At 44.5% G+C, this 15,000-nt stretch overlaps 1 protein-coding gene across 6 annotated transcripts in view; it reads left to right on the forward strand.

Moving 5' to 3' along the window:
- Positions 1-15,000, forward strand: part of LOC125039574 (synapse-associated protein 1-like) — a 161,447-nt gene that overhangs the window by 5,804 nt on the left and 140,643 nt on the right. The gene's annotated exons all lie outside the window — the stretch shown is intronic.

The raw sequence follows: 15,000 nt of genomic DNA on the forward strand, positions 1-15,000 counted from the left end.
GTGCGTGCGTGCGTGCGTCGTGTGTGCGTGCGTGCGTGTGTGCGTGTGTGCGTGTGTGTGTGTGTGTGTGGTGGTGAGTGTGCGTGTGCGTGTGCGTGCGCGCGCGCCCCTCCCCATCCCTCCCTCCTCCCTTTCTTGTCAATGGCTAGTAATGGTCGTTATTATTGTCTTCGTATGATTTTTAAACCCTTCTTGTTATCGCCTCTTCCTCCTCCCCTCATCATATCGCTCTCTTATCTCTTCCTCCCAATAGACTTAGAATGATGTTGGTCTCTCTTGTTGCTCCTTATCTCTAGTTATCTTTTTATTCCCTTTCCTTTCCCATTCCCACGTTATCTTTTTTTTTTTTCTCCTCCCGTTTTTGTTTTGTTTTCTCTCTTCTCTTCTTGTGTTCTTATTGTGCTTCTCCTTTCGTGTTTGAAGCAACCTTTATCCAGCTGTGTTTTCGTTCGATTAGTCTTTGCATCTTTATTTCCATTAGTGAGCAGTAAGTGGTTTGTGTTTGTTGGTATTTATTGCTACTATCACTACTGCTATTGCTACTTCTACTACTTTTAGTGTCTATAACTACCATTATTGTAATTGCTACTACTACTACTAATACTACTGCTGCTGCTGCTACGACTGTGACTATGATTACTACTACTAATACTACAGCAACGACTGCTACTACTACTACTACTACTACTACTACGAACACTACGAATACTATTACTGCTACTGCTACTGCTACTACAAAAACTACTACTATTACTACTAATACTATGACTACCATGACTACCATTATGATGACTTCTATTACTACAACTGTTTTTTTTTTTCTGCTGTTGCCATTTTTACTACCTCTCACTTTCTTTTGTAACATAAAGCTACAATGTTTATTGCATTCTGCGTCTTGATTTGTCTGTTTTAATTTTATTGGTATCATAATAGCAAGTAGATGATTGCTATGCAACATCTCTGGTTTGCCTTTGTCATTACTATTAGCCTACAACTACAGCTGTGTTATGTATATATATTTTTTATTATTGCCACTATTTATATTATTACTACTTGATTTTTTTTTTTATAATACTGATGTTTTTAGTATTACTGTTGCCATTGTCAGTACTATTGTCAGTGCAGTTACTGTTAATAGCATTGTTGCAGTTATAATTATCAACCTTCTCACTATTGTTGTTAGTTGTTTTTTTTTTTTAGGTTATTTTGTTGTATATGTGATTTATATTCTTCTATTATCAAGTAGGGAATTCGCACTTGTATTCAGTAAATGTTCTTAAGGACAGTTATAGTTGTTATTACTATTGTAGTTTTCTCTCTCTCTCTCTCTCTCTCTCTCTCTCTCTCTCTCTCTCTCTCTCTCTCTCTCTTCTCTCTCTTCTCTCTTTCTCTCTCTTCTCTCTCTCTCTCTCTCTCTCTCTCTCCTCTCTCTCTCTCTCTCTCTCTCCTCTCTCTCTCTCTCTCTCTCTCTCTCTCTCTCTCTCTCTCTCTCTCTCCCTCTCCCCCTCTCCTCCGCTCCCCCTCTCCCTCTCCCTCTCCCTCTCCCCCTCCCCCTCCTCTCTCCCTCTCTCTCTTTCTCTTTCTCTTTCTCAATCCCCTCTCCTTCTATCTATCAACCACTCACTCTCCCCCTTCCCCTTCCTCCTCCTCCTCCTCCTCCTCCTCTTTCTCCTCTTTCTCCTGCTTTCCACTCCGTCTTTCTCCTGTAAGTAGTTGAATAGCACTGTGTTCACCCCTGCATGTGTGATTGGGTGTAGACATGTATCTTGCATTAACAGGTGATTAGACGGGTGATTAGATAGAAAAAGATTATTGAATTTACGAGAGGATTTTTTTTTTTAATTCAGATTTTTAAAATCTAATCCACATTTCTCTGTTTGCAGGTAAGTCGCCAGAAAACCGGATGCTAGCGTACGGGTGAAGTATATCTTCGTATCTTTGTATCTCACGGGAGTTGAGGGGAAGATGGTGAGGGGAAAGGAAGGGGAAAGTGGTGGGGGAAAGGGAGGGTAGAAGGTGGTAAGGGAAGGGGAAGGGGAAGGGGAAAGAGATGGGGAGTTTCTGCTGTAATGGCTGCTTCTCGTGTCATGTTTCTATTTTTTCCTCTATTTGCTAAGGAAGAGAAAAAAACGGCTGGCTTAAAGAGCTTTGGCGGGAAGTGAGGGAGAGGGAGAGAGATAGGGAGAAAGAGAGAGATAGGGAGAAAGAGAGAGATAGGGGGAATGAGAAATAGGGAGAGAAAGAGAGATAGGGAAAAAGGGAGAGATAGGGAGAAAGAGAGAAAGATAGGGGAAGAGAGAGAGAGAGAGAGAGAGGGGGGAGAGAGAGAGAGAGAGAGAGAGAGAGAGAGAGAGAGAGAGAGAGAGAGAGAGAGAGAGAGAGAGAGAGAGAGAGAGAGAGAGAGAGAGAGAGAGAGGGAGAGAAAGAGAAAGAGAAAGAGAGAAGGAAGGAAGAGAGAAAGTAAACTAAAGGGAATAACCTTCACAGCAGTACTAGATATGACCAGGGAAGGAAAAGGTTTCCTCCTAGTGCCACGGAGAGGCCGAGAGGACAAGGTCACCAAAAAGGGGAACGAACGGAAGGCACGAAGACCCCAAGGGCGAAGGCACTGGAGGGGGACTTGAAGTGCGAGAGCGGGAAAGAGGATGTGTGGGCGTGCTTGTGTGTGTGTGTGTGTGTGTGTGTGTGTGTGTGTGTGTGTGTGTGTGTGTGTGTGTGTGTGTGTGTGCGTGTCTGTTTGCATTTTACTTGTGCGTGTGTCTGTATTTGCATTTACTTCCCATGCGCATGTTGATGTACAGCGGTGGTAGAATTAAGGCACTAAGGAAGAAAGAGAAAAAAAAAAGGTAAAGCAGAAGAAGCTCAAAGATGGAGGAACCGGAGGCGGAAAGTCGCGGAGGGTGGGAGGGGGGGGTCCGGGGGGGAGGCAAGAAACAATGGAAACCACTATAGGGGGCTTCGTAGGGGAGGGGGAGGGGGTTCGGCCGAAATAGTGGAGGAGGATCAAGTGTGGGGGGGGGGGGGAGTTTGAAGTGCGAGGAGGAAGGGCGAGAGGGAAATCCAATTCATCGCCGGGGGGGAAAGGGGGGGCCGGGTGACCGGTTGGGGGAGAGGGACTAAGGGACAAGGGGTAGGGGTAGAGTAAGGAGAAGGGTAGGGCTTTATGAGGACGACACTCCCTCCTACCCTCTCTCCCCCCCCATGCCACCCCCGCCCCCTTGTGTCACTACCGGGGTCTGCCATCGATCTGGACATTGGTACTAAAGTTGGGGGAAGTGGCTCCTGCGAGGCACCGGCACGGACGCCCGCGACCTGACAAGGACGGGATTACAACCTCACGTCGGCTCTTGCTGCTGCTGCAGCTACTACTACTACTACTACTACTACTACTACTACTACTACTACTACTACTATTACTATTACTACTACTATTACTACTACGCATTCTGAAATTTTAGTGATGCGTGGCTTGATATGTATCAAAGAAATCTCACTTTAATATACAAGAATAAACTGACTGACGCAAGAACAAAGTCGTACTTTTAATAAGATTTTTAACAAGACTGATGCCAGAACGTTTAAATGATAATAAAGATAACAAATCCTCTTTTTGTTTGTGATATTGTCTTTCACGTTGATTTAGATCGGGTCTTGTTTTACAAAAAGAGAAAAAATAAATAAATGAAAAGTAAAATAATAATACTGAATGTATCGCCATTTTTACTCGGAGGAGTCGCTTCCATGAGGAGCCAGATTGGAGACACGCCGCCCGGGACCAGTATTGATTCAGTCGTTAAATATAATACCCCAAAGGACATTTATTAAATGTACAGGACAGTTAAGTGTACATGTGGCGGAGTTCCGTAATAACCTTACCGCTCTGCTGCTACTCGCGTTCCAGGGTGAAGGGTGAGGGAGTGGGTATGTCAGGGGTGAGTGGGAAAGGGTGAGTGGGGAAAGGGTGAGTAGGTGGGTGTTTAGGGAGTGAGTGGGTGAAGGGAGAGTGGGTGAGGCATGAATAGGTAGGGGTGTGTATGCGAGGGGTGAGTAGGTAGAGTGAATAGGTAAGGGGTGACCCAAAAGGCGTCAGTCATCCTCTTGCCTTCGAGGAAAACTGTTCTCAGGATCTCGGTCTTCCGCACGTCGTCTATTTGTGACTCACCAGCTTCGCGTCTCGTTTTTTTTGTTTTGTTTTTGTTTCTGTGTCCCACTTCACTCTTTCCCCTCTCCTCCACTCAATCATTTTCCCCTTCGGTGCTCCCTTCCATTATTGCCCCATCCCCTCGCTTCTCTCCCATTTCCCTCACTCCTTCGTTACCCATTTCCCACACTCGTTCCCGTTCTCCCCTCCTCCTATTTCCTCTTTTCCGCCACCACTCCCTTCCCCTCACTCCTTCCATATTTACCCATTCTCATTTCCCACCCACATTCCCCCAACTTCTCCCCCATGTCCCCACTCACATTCTCTTAACTCCTTCCCCATTTACCCACCCACATTCCCCTTTCTTTATCCGTTTCCCCCCCCCCCCCCCGCCCCCCACTTTTCCCGTAGTCCTCCATTCCCTTATTCTTATCCTCATTCCCCTCTCTCTCACACCCATTGTCTGCTGAATCTTCGCCGCCACGAGACAACCCGCCTCTTGGTTTGACCTTCCGTTGGCGAGCTCGGGGGCTTCGTCTGTGCGTGCTTGCGTGCGTGCGTGCGTGTGTACTTGCCCGCCGGCCTAAAGATCAGCCGGCAAGACATCGAAGGTCGGGGAGGATTCCCGACGATTTTGGAATTCCTCCGGGGATTTCCCCTTTTGCACCCCCCCCCCCTCCCCCCGTTCTCTCTCTCTCTCTCTCTCTCTCTCTCTCTCTCTCTCTCTCTCTCTCTCTCTCTCTCTCTCTCTCTCTCTCTCTCTCTCTCTCCATCTCCATCTCCATCTCCATCTCCATCTCTCTCTCTCTCTCTCTCTCTCTCTCTCTCTCTCTCTCTCTCTCTCTCTCTCTCTCTCTCTCTCTCTCTCTCTCTCTCCCTCCCTCCCTCTCTCTCCCCCCCCCCCCCCTCTCTCTCTCTCTCTCATCGCTCTCCATCTCCCCCTTATCTCCACTCCCCATACCCCCTCCCTCCGCTCCGCAACCCCCCCTTATCCCCCCTCCCCTTTGGTTTTGGCGCTATTCCAGTTTAATGTTCTTTCCCTCTGCCGAAGACTCCCAAGTTTTTTCTTCTTTTTTTTTTCTTTCTTTTTCCGGGAATATTAGCGTCGGCATCCTCACGGAAAGCTCTCCCCTCCCTCCCTCCCTCCCTCCCTCCCTCCCTCCCTCCCTCCCTCCCTCCCTCCCTCCCTCCCTCCCTCCCTCCCCCCCTCCCTCCCCCCTTTGGCTCTCTCTCTCTCTCTCTCTCTCTCTCTCTCTCTCTCTCTCTCTCTCTCTCTCTCTCTCTCTCTCTCTCTCTCTCTCTCTCTCTCTCGTTTTTTTCTTTCGTTCTTTAGTTGTTTTTTTTACCCCGTAACCTTTTTTTCATCTTCTCTTCTCCTTTATTCTCTTCTTTTTGGTCTGTCTTCTTTTTTCTCTCTTTTCTTTCTATTCTCTTATCTATCTTCGCTCTGCGTCTCTCTCTTCTCTTCTCTTTTCTATTCTTCTATCTCTCCGTTTTTTCTCTCTCTCTCTACGCTTTTCTCTCTCTCTCTACGTTTTTCTCTCTCTCTCTCCCTACGTTTTTTTTTCTCTCTCTCTACGTTTTCTCTCTCTCTCTCTCTACGTTTTTTTCTCTCTCTCTATACGTTTTTTTCTCTCTCTCTACGTTTTTTTTTTCTCTCTCTCTCTACGCTTTTCTCTCACTCTCTCTACGCTTTCCTCTCTCTCTCTCTACGCTTTTCTCTCTCTACGCTTTTCTCTCTCTCTCTCTCTCTACGCTTCTCTCTCTCTCTCTACGCTTTCTCTCTCTCTCTCTCTTCTCTTCTCTTCTCTTCTCTTCTCTTACTTCTATTTCTCCTCTCTCTCTCTCTCTTACGTTTTTTAGCTTCCACGTTTTCTGTTTCACCTTCCCCTCCTTGACCTCTTCGTAATTTGATTTATTACGATGTGCTTTATCTGTCTGTCTCTTTTTTACTGTGAAAGAGGGCGATCTTGGGGACCGACTGCAGCTGCTTCGATTTTCTGTTCGTTTTCTTTCTTGCATTCTTTTTTTTTTTTCTCTCTTTTTTAATTATTTTCATGTTTTTCTCTTTCTTTTTTTCCTTTGTTTTTCTTTCTTTTTTGTTTTTGTATTTTTTCCTTCTTTCTTTCTTTTTTTCTTTTTTTTTCTTTGTTTCTTTCTCCTTCTTTCTATTTTCTTTTTCATGAAATATGATATCGTTCCCGTTAGGTCGTCTGGGGAATATGGAGGAGAAGCGAAATTGGATGTTATATATTTGGGGATTAAGGACGTTTCAAAAGTTTTTTTTTTTTTTTTTTTTTCCTCACAGGGCTTTGTCTAATTATTCTCGTAAAGTTGCCGAAATCCCATTTAGAAAGTAGAAATTAGTTCTTAAATGCTTTCATTCGCTTGCTCTTTATTGCATTCTCTTTCATTTTTCTTTCTTTCTCTCTCTCTCTCTCTCTCTCTCTCTCTCTCTCTCTCTCTCTCTCTCTCTCTCTCTCTCTCTCTCTCTCTCTCTCTCTCTCTCTCTCTTTCATTCCCCAAAGAATGGCCGTCCCTCTAAACACACACAAAAAGTTTCAAAGGGCGAATCTAGAAGTGGTCAGCCGAAGCGAAACGAGAAACGACAATGGAAAACGAAAAGCGAATTGGAAGCCGAAGACGGAAACAGAAAACGAGGACGAGAAACGAAACGAAAATTGAACCGAAGACGGAAAGATTTAAACGAAGGATTGAAAAAAAAAAAAAAAAACGCCGAGCGAGAATCTCTATCCAGCCTTCTTCTTCGTTTTCTTCTTCTACTTCGTCTTCTACTTCTTCTTTTTCTTCTGCTTCGTCTTCTTCCTCTACTTTTACTTCCTCTTCGTCTTCTACTTCCCCTTCGTCTTCGTCTTCTTCTACTTCGTCTTCTTATTCTGCTTCTGCTTCTTCTCTTATTCTTCCTCTTCTTCTCCTTATTCTTTCTCTTCTTCTTTTTCTTCCTCTTCTTCTACTGATTTTTCTTCTTCTTCTTCTTCTCCTTCTTCTTCTCCTTCTTCTTCTTCTTCTCCTTCTCCTTCTTCTCTTCTTCTCCTTCTTCTTCTTCTTCTTCTTCTTCTTCTTCTTCTTCTTCTTCTTCTTCCTCTTCTTCCTCTTTTTCCGCCGCCATGACCTTGGTGGAGATCTGGCCGCGAGGAGAAGGGGGGTGGGGGGCTTCGTCGCGAGGCCCTGGAGCCCGAGAATAGCCCGTCCTGCTTTGCAGAGAAACGAAGAGAAACGGGAACCGAAGACGGAAAAAAGCGAAGCGATACGAATTTTTTTAATGAAGGAAGTAAGGAGAGAGAAATACAAAAAACACCGGGAGATTCTCTCGTATTCAAGGAAGGACGAAAGGGAATCTCTATGGCCTTCATCTTCTTCTTCTATTTCTTCTTCTTCTTCTACTTCTTCTTCTCCTTTTGTACTTCTTCTTCTTCTTTTGTACTTCTTCTTCTTCTTTTGTACTTCTTCTTCTCCTTTTGTACTTCTTCTTCTCCTTTTTCTTCTACTTCTTCTTTTTTTTCTTCATCTTCTTCTTCTTATTATTATTATTATTATTTTTATTCCCGTGACTTTATTTATTCATATATTTATTTGTTTATTAATTTAGTCATTCATATTTATTTGTACATGATTATGTTTTACCTTTTCATGTTCTTCGGTTGTTCATACCATGATTCGTTAGATTATGTTGTGTTGCAATGAGATTACCCAGATCGCTTCTCAGCAATTTAGGCAGCCTTCTTTCTACGTCTTTCTGTGATTAAGTTCATTATGCCTGTGTGGTATTCTGTCGTCGTAAGCGATATCGAATTCCCCGCGGTGTATCGCCTGGCTTGTAGACTCCCGCGGCTCGACTCGCTCTGTCTTTCTCTTTCTTTTTCTCTTTCTTTTTCTCTTTCTTTCTCTATTTCTTTCCCTCCGTTTGTCTGTCTGTCTCTCTCTCTCTCTCTCTCTCTCTCTCTCTCTCTCTCTCTCTCTCTCTCTCTCTCTCTCTCTCTCTCTCTCTCTTTCTTTCTTTCTTTCTTTCTCTTTCTCTTTCTCTTTCTCTCTCTCTTTCCCTCTCTCTCTCTCTGCTGTGTGGTGCAGCGTTAGCGATCTCGTCTAGCAATCTTGCTGACCTGCGTTCGAATCCCTCGCCGCCAGTGGATGGTAACCCCGGCCATTCCTTGCACACAGGGGATAACTTGGAAGCAAAATGAAACAGACACTATGTCACACCAAGAATATCCATTGTAACAAATGGAATCAAACTAAACTTTTAAACTAAACTTTCTCTCTCTCTCTCTCTCTCTCTCTCTCTCTCTCTCTCTCTCTCTCTCTCTCTCTCTCTCTCTCTCTCTCTCTCTCTCTCTCTCTCTCTCTCGTCTTCCATTATCCTTCCTCACTGGATCATGCTCGGAAGTGGTCGTTTCTTCGCTTATTTGTCCTGGTGTGAAGACGGGGATCGTTCGTACAAACTGAGTCGTTCTTTTTGTCATTTCAAAAGGGTAGTATACTAAGCGGACCATATTCCAAAGGGGGTGCCTATACTCAAACTGTTCCAAAGAGTTCGCCTCCCCTTCCCTCCCCTCCCCTCCCCCCACACTCAGATTCGGAAGAGGGTGTTTCTCTGCACCAACCCTCCCTCATTGCGGCGGCGGGGGGGGGGGAGGGGGTCGTTGGAGGCGAGTTGGCGCGAGCAGGCTGTAGGCAGCGGCGTGCGGGAGCGAGCCAGGCCGGGGTGCTAAAGGGACGGTCGATAACGGAGCATCAATAAAAGTGGCCTAAATCTGCTACTGCTGCTCCTGCCCCTGCTGCTTCTGCTACTGCTTCTGCTGCTGCTGCTCGAGGGAGGAGCGGGGGAAGGGTGCCCTGTTTGGTTTGTTTGTTTTTGTATTTTTATTTGTGTGTGTGTGTGTTTGTCTGTGTGTGCGGGTCTATTTATTTATATTCCCTTCTTTGGTTAATTTATATTCCGTTTTCTTTAGTATTCCAACTTTCTTCCACTTTTAGTTATCTTGTCGTTATGAATATTTACTCTCCCCTTTCTTATGAGGCGTCGCTCTGCTTAACCCCCTCTTCTTCCTCCTCTTAAACCTATTCCTAATTCTCCTCCTCCTATTCCTCCCCCTTCTCCTCCTCGTCCTCGTTCTCCTCCTCCTCCTCCTCCTCCTCCTTCTTCTCCTCCTCCTCTTCCTCCACCTCCACCTCCACCTTCTCCTTCTCCTTCTCCTTCTCCTTCCCCTCCTCCTCCTTCTCCTCCTCCTCCTCCTCCTCGTCCTCGTCCTCCCCCTGCTCCGTCCGTAAAATTTTATTGTCAAGACTCGCGCAGGAGGTGATATTTTTGCCGAGCGTCTTCTTCCAATTTTAAGGCAACTGACCTGAATCTTTGAAGACTTTGCACCTTGGCTCGGGCCGCGGAAAGAGACTATTTTCAGCCGTAAATTTAGCATGTGTTACTTTACGAAAGGTCAAGGGTCAAGCTCTAGAAGGGGGGGGGGGGAGGGGCTGTGCCGTTAGTAGTCTGTTGCGTATGTTTGTGTGTTTGTATGTATGTACGTGTGTGTGTGTGTGCTTTTGGATCTGTGCTGATTTGATTGGGTTATTTTTTTGGATGGCGATTTGTGAAGTTGAAATTCGGGCTGACGTGTCCATAGAGTTTTCACAGACGCACACGCGCACAGAATTTTAAATTTGCAATTTGTCCGTCTCAATTTTTCATGTTTGCTAATATCTAAAGCAAGTTACCGCGTTATTTCAAATGCTTCGGTCTGCACTTTAAGCTGGTGTGTGTTCGCATTTCCTCTCCACTCCGTCAGTTATCTCGCGAAGAAATGAAAATAGCCTAAAGAGCGACTCGACTTTTGTATTCGCATCCTAAGAGGGCTCCCGGATGCATATTGTATGACTTGAGTGTACAACCTCGCCCTCCCTTCCTTGCCCCCGGGGGTAGAATTTCCTGCTGTGCCCGGCCTTAGCATTCAGGGCTGGAGTTGGGATATTCCATTTTTTTAGCGATTTTTTTTTTTTTTTTGGGGGGGGGTGTGGTTCGAGGTTGTTATATTTCGTAATTCATTTGGTTTATTTTGGGGGGAATTTGAATTAACTGGGTGGAGAAAGGTCGTTCTGTTTTTGTTGTTTGTTTGTTTATTCGTTTATTTATTAGTTTATTTATTTATTTACTTATTTATTTACTTATTTACTTACTTATTTTTGCTTTGAGGTTAGTACAGTTCTTTTATGTGGTTCTTGCTTCCTCCTGAGGCAATGGGACTTTTCTTCCGGTATTTTTCATGGGAATCCTCGGTCGCTTGTGAAATGTGGGTTTGTAGTACCGTAGACTGTTTTACCCGTGATTTGTCAAACTATTCAGTATGCCGGCACACGAAGAAGTAAATATTTTGGCGATGCCCTTTAATATTTATATATGTATATATATACATATACATATTCATATTCATATTCATATTCATATTCATATTCATATTCATATACATATACATATACATATACATATACATATACATATACATATACATACATACATACATACATACATACATACATACATACATACATACATACACACATACACACATACACACATACACACATACACACATACACACATACACACATACACACACACACACACACACACACACACACACACACACACACACACACACACACACACACACACACACACACACACACACACACACATATATATATTATATACATATATATATATATATTATATACATATATATATAAATGAATAAATATATATATATTATATACATATATATATAATGAATAAATATATATATAATGAATAAATATATATACACACACACATATATATATATATATATATATATATATATATGTGTGTGTGTGTGTGTGTGTGTGTGTGTGTGTGTGTGTGTGTGTGTGTGTGTGTGTGTGTGTGTTAGTAACATTATTTACTCAAATAAATGTTTCACCCAAAGTGTCGCGGCAGACAAAGGAGATAATGGCAGCACACACTGCTTTACCTTGATAAGCATTGATTAGTAGTCATGCTCAGCAAGTCACGCTAAGATTAACGAGATCTATTGTAATTAAGGTAATATTGATTATATAAGAAAGGAAGAAAAAAACTTTTGAGATCTATTGTAGCTAATGAACTATGATAATAAAGGAAACAAAGAGGCTCTAAAAGATTCGTGTAAAAGAATTCATAGCTTGGAAGAAATGAAAGACGAATCTAGAGACGGACCTTGGCAGCGCGGGATTCGCAAGCGTCTTTTGTGAAGCGATCCCCGAGGACCGATCTCAATCTGGCTGATGAGCGTGGCTTAGAGCGGACCATTGCTAATTGACCGGCTATTTTCACCTTTTTTCCGATGTTGCTCGGGAACGCGGAAATGAATATATTCGCTAGGTCTTCTTCTTCTTCTTCTTCTTCAGGTTGTTGGCTACGTTTGTATCTTTCCTTCCTCCTCCCCTCCTGCGTTTTGCAATTCCCTCGCCTCCCCTTCCCGTCCCTGTTCTCTCATTCTTCTTCCCTTCCCTTCCCTCCCGTCTCGTTTCCTCCACTCTTCTCTCCACTCCTCTCCTCCATTCTGCAGTCCCCACCTTCTGCTCCCTTTCTTTTTTTTTTCCTTTCGTGCCCTTCCTCTCTTCCCTCCTTTGACCTCCCTTGCTTGCCCATTCCTTCCTCACCTCATTCTCCTCCTTTGTCTCCCCTCGATTCCCCTCCCTTTCACATCACCTCCTTCTGTTTCCTCTCCTTTTCACACCTCCCCCTTCCTCCCTCCCCGTGCCCCACTTCCTCCCCTTTCTCCCTCTTCATTCCTCACTTCCTCCTCTTTCTCCCTCTTCATTCCTCACTTCCTCCTCCTCCTTCCTCACTTCCTCCTCTTCCTTCCTCACTTCCTCCTCTTCCTTCCCCACCCCTTCCTATTCCTTCCTCTTCTTTCCACGCCACCACCCCTCCCTTACGTTCCCTACCGACTCCCCCTTACCCCCCTTCCCCCTTCCTCCCATAAACGTTTACATACGGGACGCATATTGATCTCATAAATACACCTAATAGAGGAATACCCGTTATAGTACGCAATCAGAACCCCCAAAACGAAGTGTCCAAATTATGAGCATCTCCCGAAAATATTGCACGTAATATGGGTATGTGTGTGTGTATGGGGAGGGAAAGGGCTGTGTGTATGTGTGTTTGGGTGGGCTGTGTGTGTGGGGGGGCGGGAGGTGGATGGGGGGCTGTGTGTGTGTGTGTTGTGTTGTGTTGTTTGCCTGCGTGCATGTATGTGTCCGTGTGTGTGTGTGTGTGTCAAAGCTCAAAGGATAGAGCAAGATGCGCACAAACCCTTCTCTTTGTTGCGGAGCCTGGCAACAGATGCGCAGACAAGTGTTTAGAGCATCGATGAGGTCGTTGCGGGAAGTAGGGGGGGGGGGGTCAGGAGAGACGACCCGTACTCCAACCTCGTCTTGCCACGTGGGCGGTGCAGGCGTCGCGCTGTCTCTCTCCGTCGTTTTGGGACTCTGTGGGTCTTTCTCTCTTGAATTTGGTGTACCTTAAGGTGTTGCTGCATGTTCCGCCATTGAAGTCCATTCACCCTTACGCTTGCCTCAGTCCCTTTCCTCGATGAAGGTCACTGGCGTTTCATTCCTTTGCGCCTAAGGATGGGGGCTCGAGGGAGGGAGAGGGAGAAAGGAGGAAGAGGAGAGAGAGAGAGAGAGAGAGAGAGAGAGAGAGAGAGAGAGAGAGAGAGAGAGAGAGAGAGAGAGAGAGAGAGAGAGAGAGAGAGAGAGAGAGAGTAGATTAATTTCATCTATTTTGGAGAAGAAAAAATATATTTCTCCCCTTTTCCTCCCTTCCTACGGACCTACCGACCTACTTTCCAACTTTTCCCTTTTCCTCCCTCGTCGGGAGGTGGGTTGGGGGTAAGGGGGGGGGTCATTGGTGATGCACACACACACACACACACACACACACACACACACACACACACACGCACACGCACACGCACACGCACACGCACACGCACACGCACACGCACACGCACACTGATATGTATGTATATATATAAATATGTAAATAAATAAATAAATATACATATATTTACATATATATATATATATATATATATACATATACACACACACACACACACGTATATATATGCGCATATATAATCATATATATAATATATATCCCCTTGCCGACGGGTATGACGTGTAGGTACGTGCTATGCCCACTTTGAGTACTTGTTTGATTGTGTTAACACTTAGATGGCTACACTTGTACTAAGTCACCAATGAGCCAGTTACGAGTACCGCCTATCTGGCCCGTTCACCCTTTTCTTTGATTTACGAAATATTTTACGTTATCTTATTTTGCTGTTAATAATGTTAAAAAACATTATAATAATTATAATGTTTATAATAAAAATAACACCATCGATATTCATAGCACTAGTAAAAAATACGTTTTTCCCCGCCAATTCAAATCAGGTACGGTCACAAGGTCTACTAATTGACTCCTTTGTGGCTATGGGCAAACATTTCACAAAAAAATATAGAAAATAGGCACAGCATTTTCCCCATTTTTAGTTAATTTCCCCGGCGGCATTTGGGTTAAATATATATATACATACATACATACATACATACATATATATATAATATATATATAATATATATATATAAAATATATATATGATATATATAATTTATATATATATATGTATATATATATAATACACACACACACACACACACACACACACACACACACACACACACACACACACACACACACACACACACACACACACACACACATACACACATATATATATTTATATATATGTCCCTATATATACATACGTACATCCATAAGCTTTGTATACTTTGTGTTGTTATCGAACACTTCTCTTTGTTTTGGTGCAGAAGGACAATCTCCTCGCCTGCGATAAGGATTAGTTGCTGCGCAGTTGGGGAAACAAGCGTGGAATCGCGGGCCAGGGAGGGCGAGGGCGTCGTCTGCCCGTCCTTGCGCCTTCGGGTGGGGCACGGGGAGGGATAGCGGTACCATGCCCTTTGTGGGATGGCCACATAGCTTGAGAATTGCAGGAAATGCGCATCGGAGGATTGGGGACAAGGGGAGTCTTCAGGCCAGGCAGTTTTGTAACGAGACATCTGCGTGCGTTGAACACCTGTCGCCTCGCGGGGTCGTGTTGCCGTGGGGTAGATCTGGTCGGGGTGGGGTGGTGGGGGGGGGTGCTGAGGGTTGAAAGGGGGGGGCATTGCGGTCGGTTGGGGTCTGGGTGTTGGGGACTGGTTGGAGAAATTTGGGGCATTTGTGAGTGGGAGTACGAGGGAGGTTGGGGAAGTGTTGGGGTTGGGACAGTGACTGCAGTGAATATGAACTGAGGAGACAGCGAGGCATTAGTGACGTGGGTCATTCGGGGAGAGATAACTAAGGCCTTGCGTTGTGTGCATTGCGCCAGGCGAAGAGGGGGATTCGGTGTTTGAAGAGCGTGTAGGGAGATGTGGAGAGAATGGTGAATATAGAAACGAGGTTAATTGGAGTAGATAGCGAGGTATTGTTAGGTTGTTTGGTGTAAGTTGGCGTCGAAAAATTGTCAATAAATAGCCGTAAATAGGTGAAGAGTAGACAATGGTAGACGCTGTAACGTAAAAACGCAATTAAATTGAGACACTTCCACGGGTGAAACGGAATTCCGTGTTTGTCGAGAAATAACAGTTGGCAATGTAAATGTTGCCTTCTTGCAAATCTTAAAGGGTTCTCTGCGTCAGAAAGTAGTCTTCAGCTGAAAATAATGAAATTTTAAATGTTCCACATGGCCTTC

Source organism: Penaeus chinensis, chromosome 27, assembly GCF_019202785.1.
Source record: "Penaeus chinensis breed Huanghai No. 1 chromosome 27, ASM1920278v2, whole genome shotgun sequence".
NCBI lineage: Eukaryota > Metazoa > Arthropoda > Malacostraca > Decapoda > Penaeidae > Penaeus > Penaeus chinensis.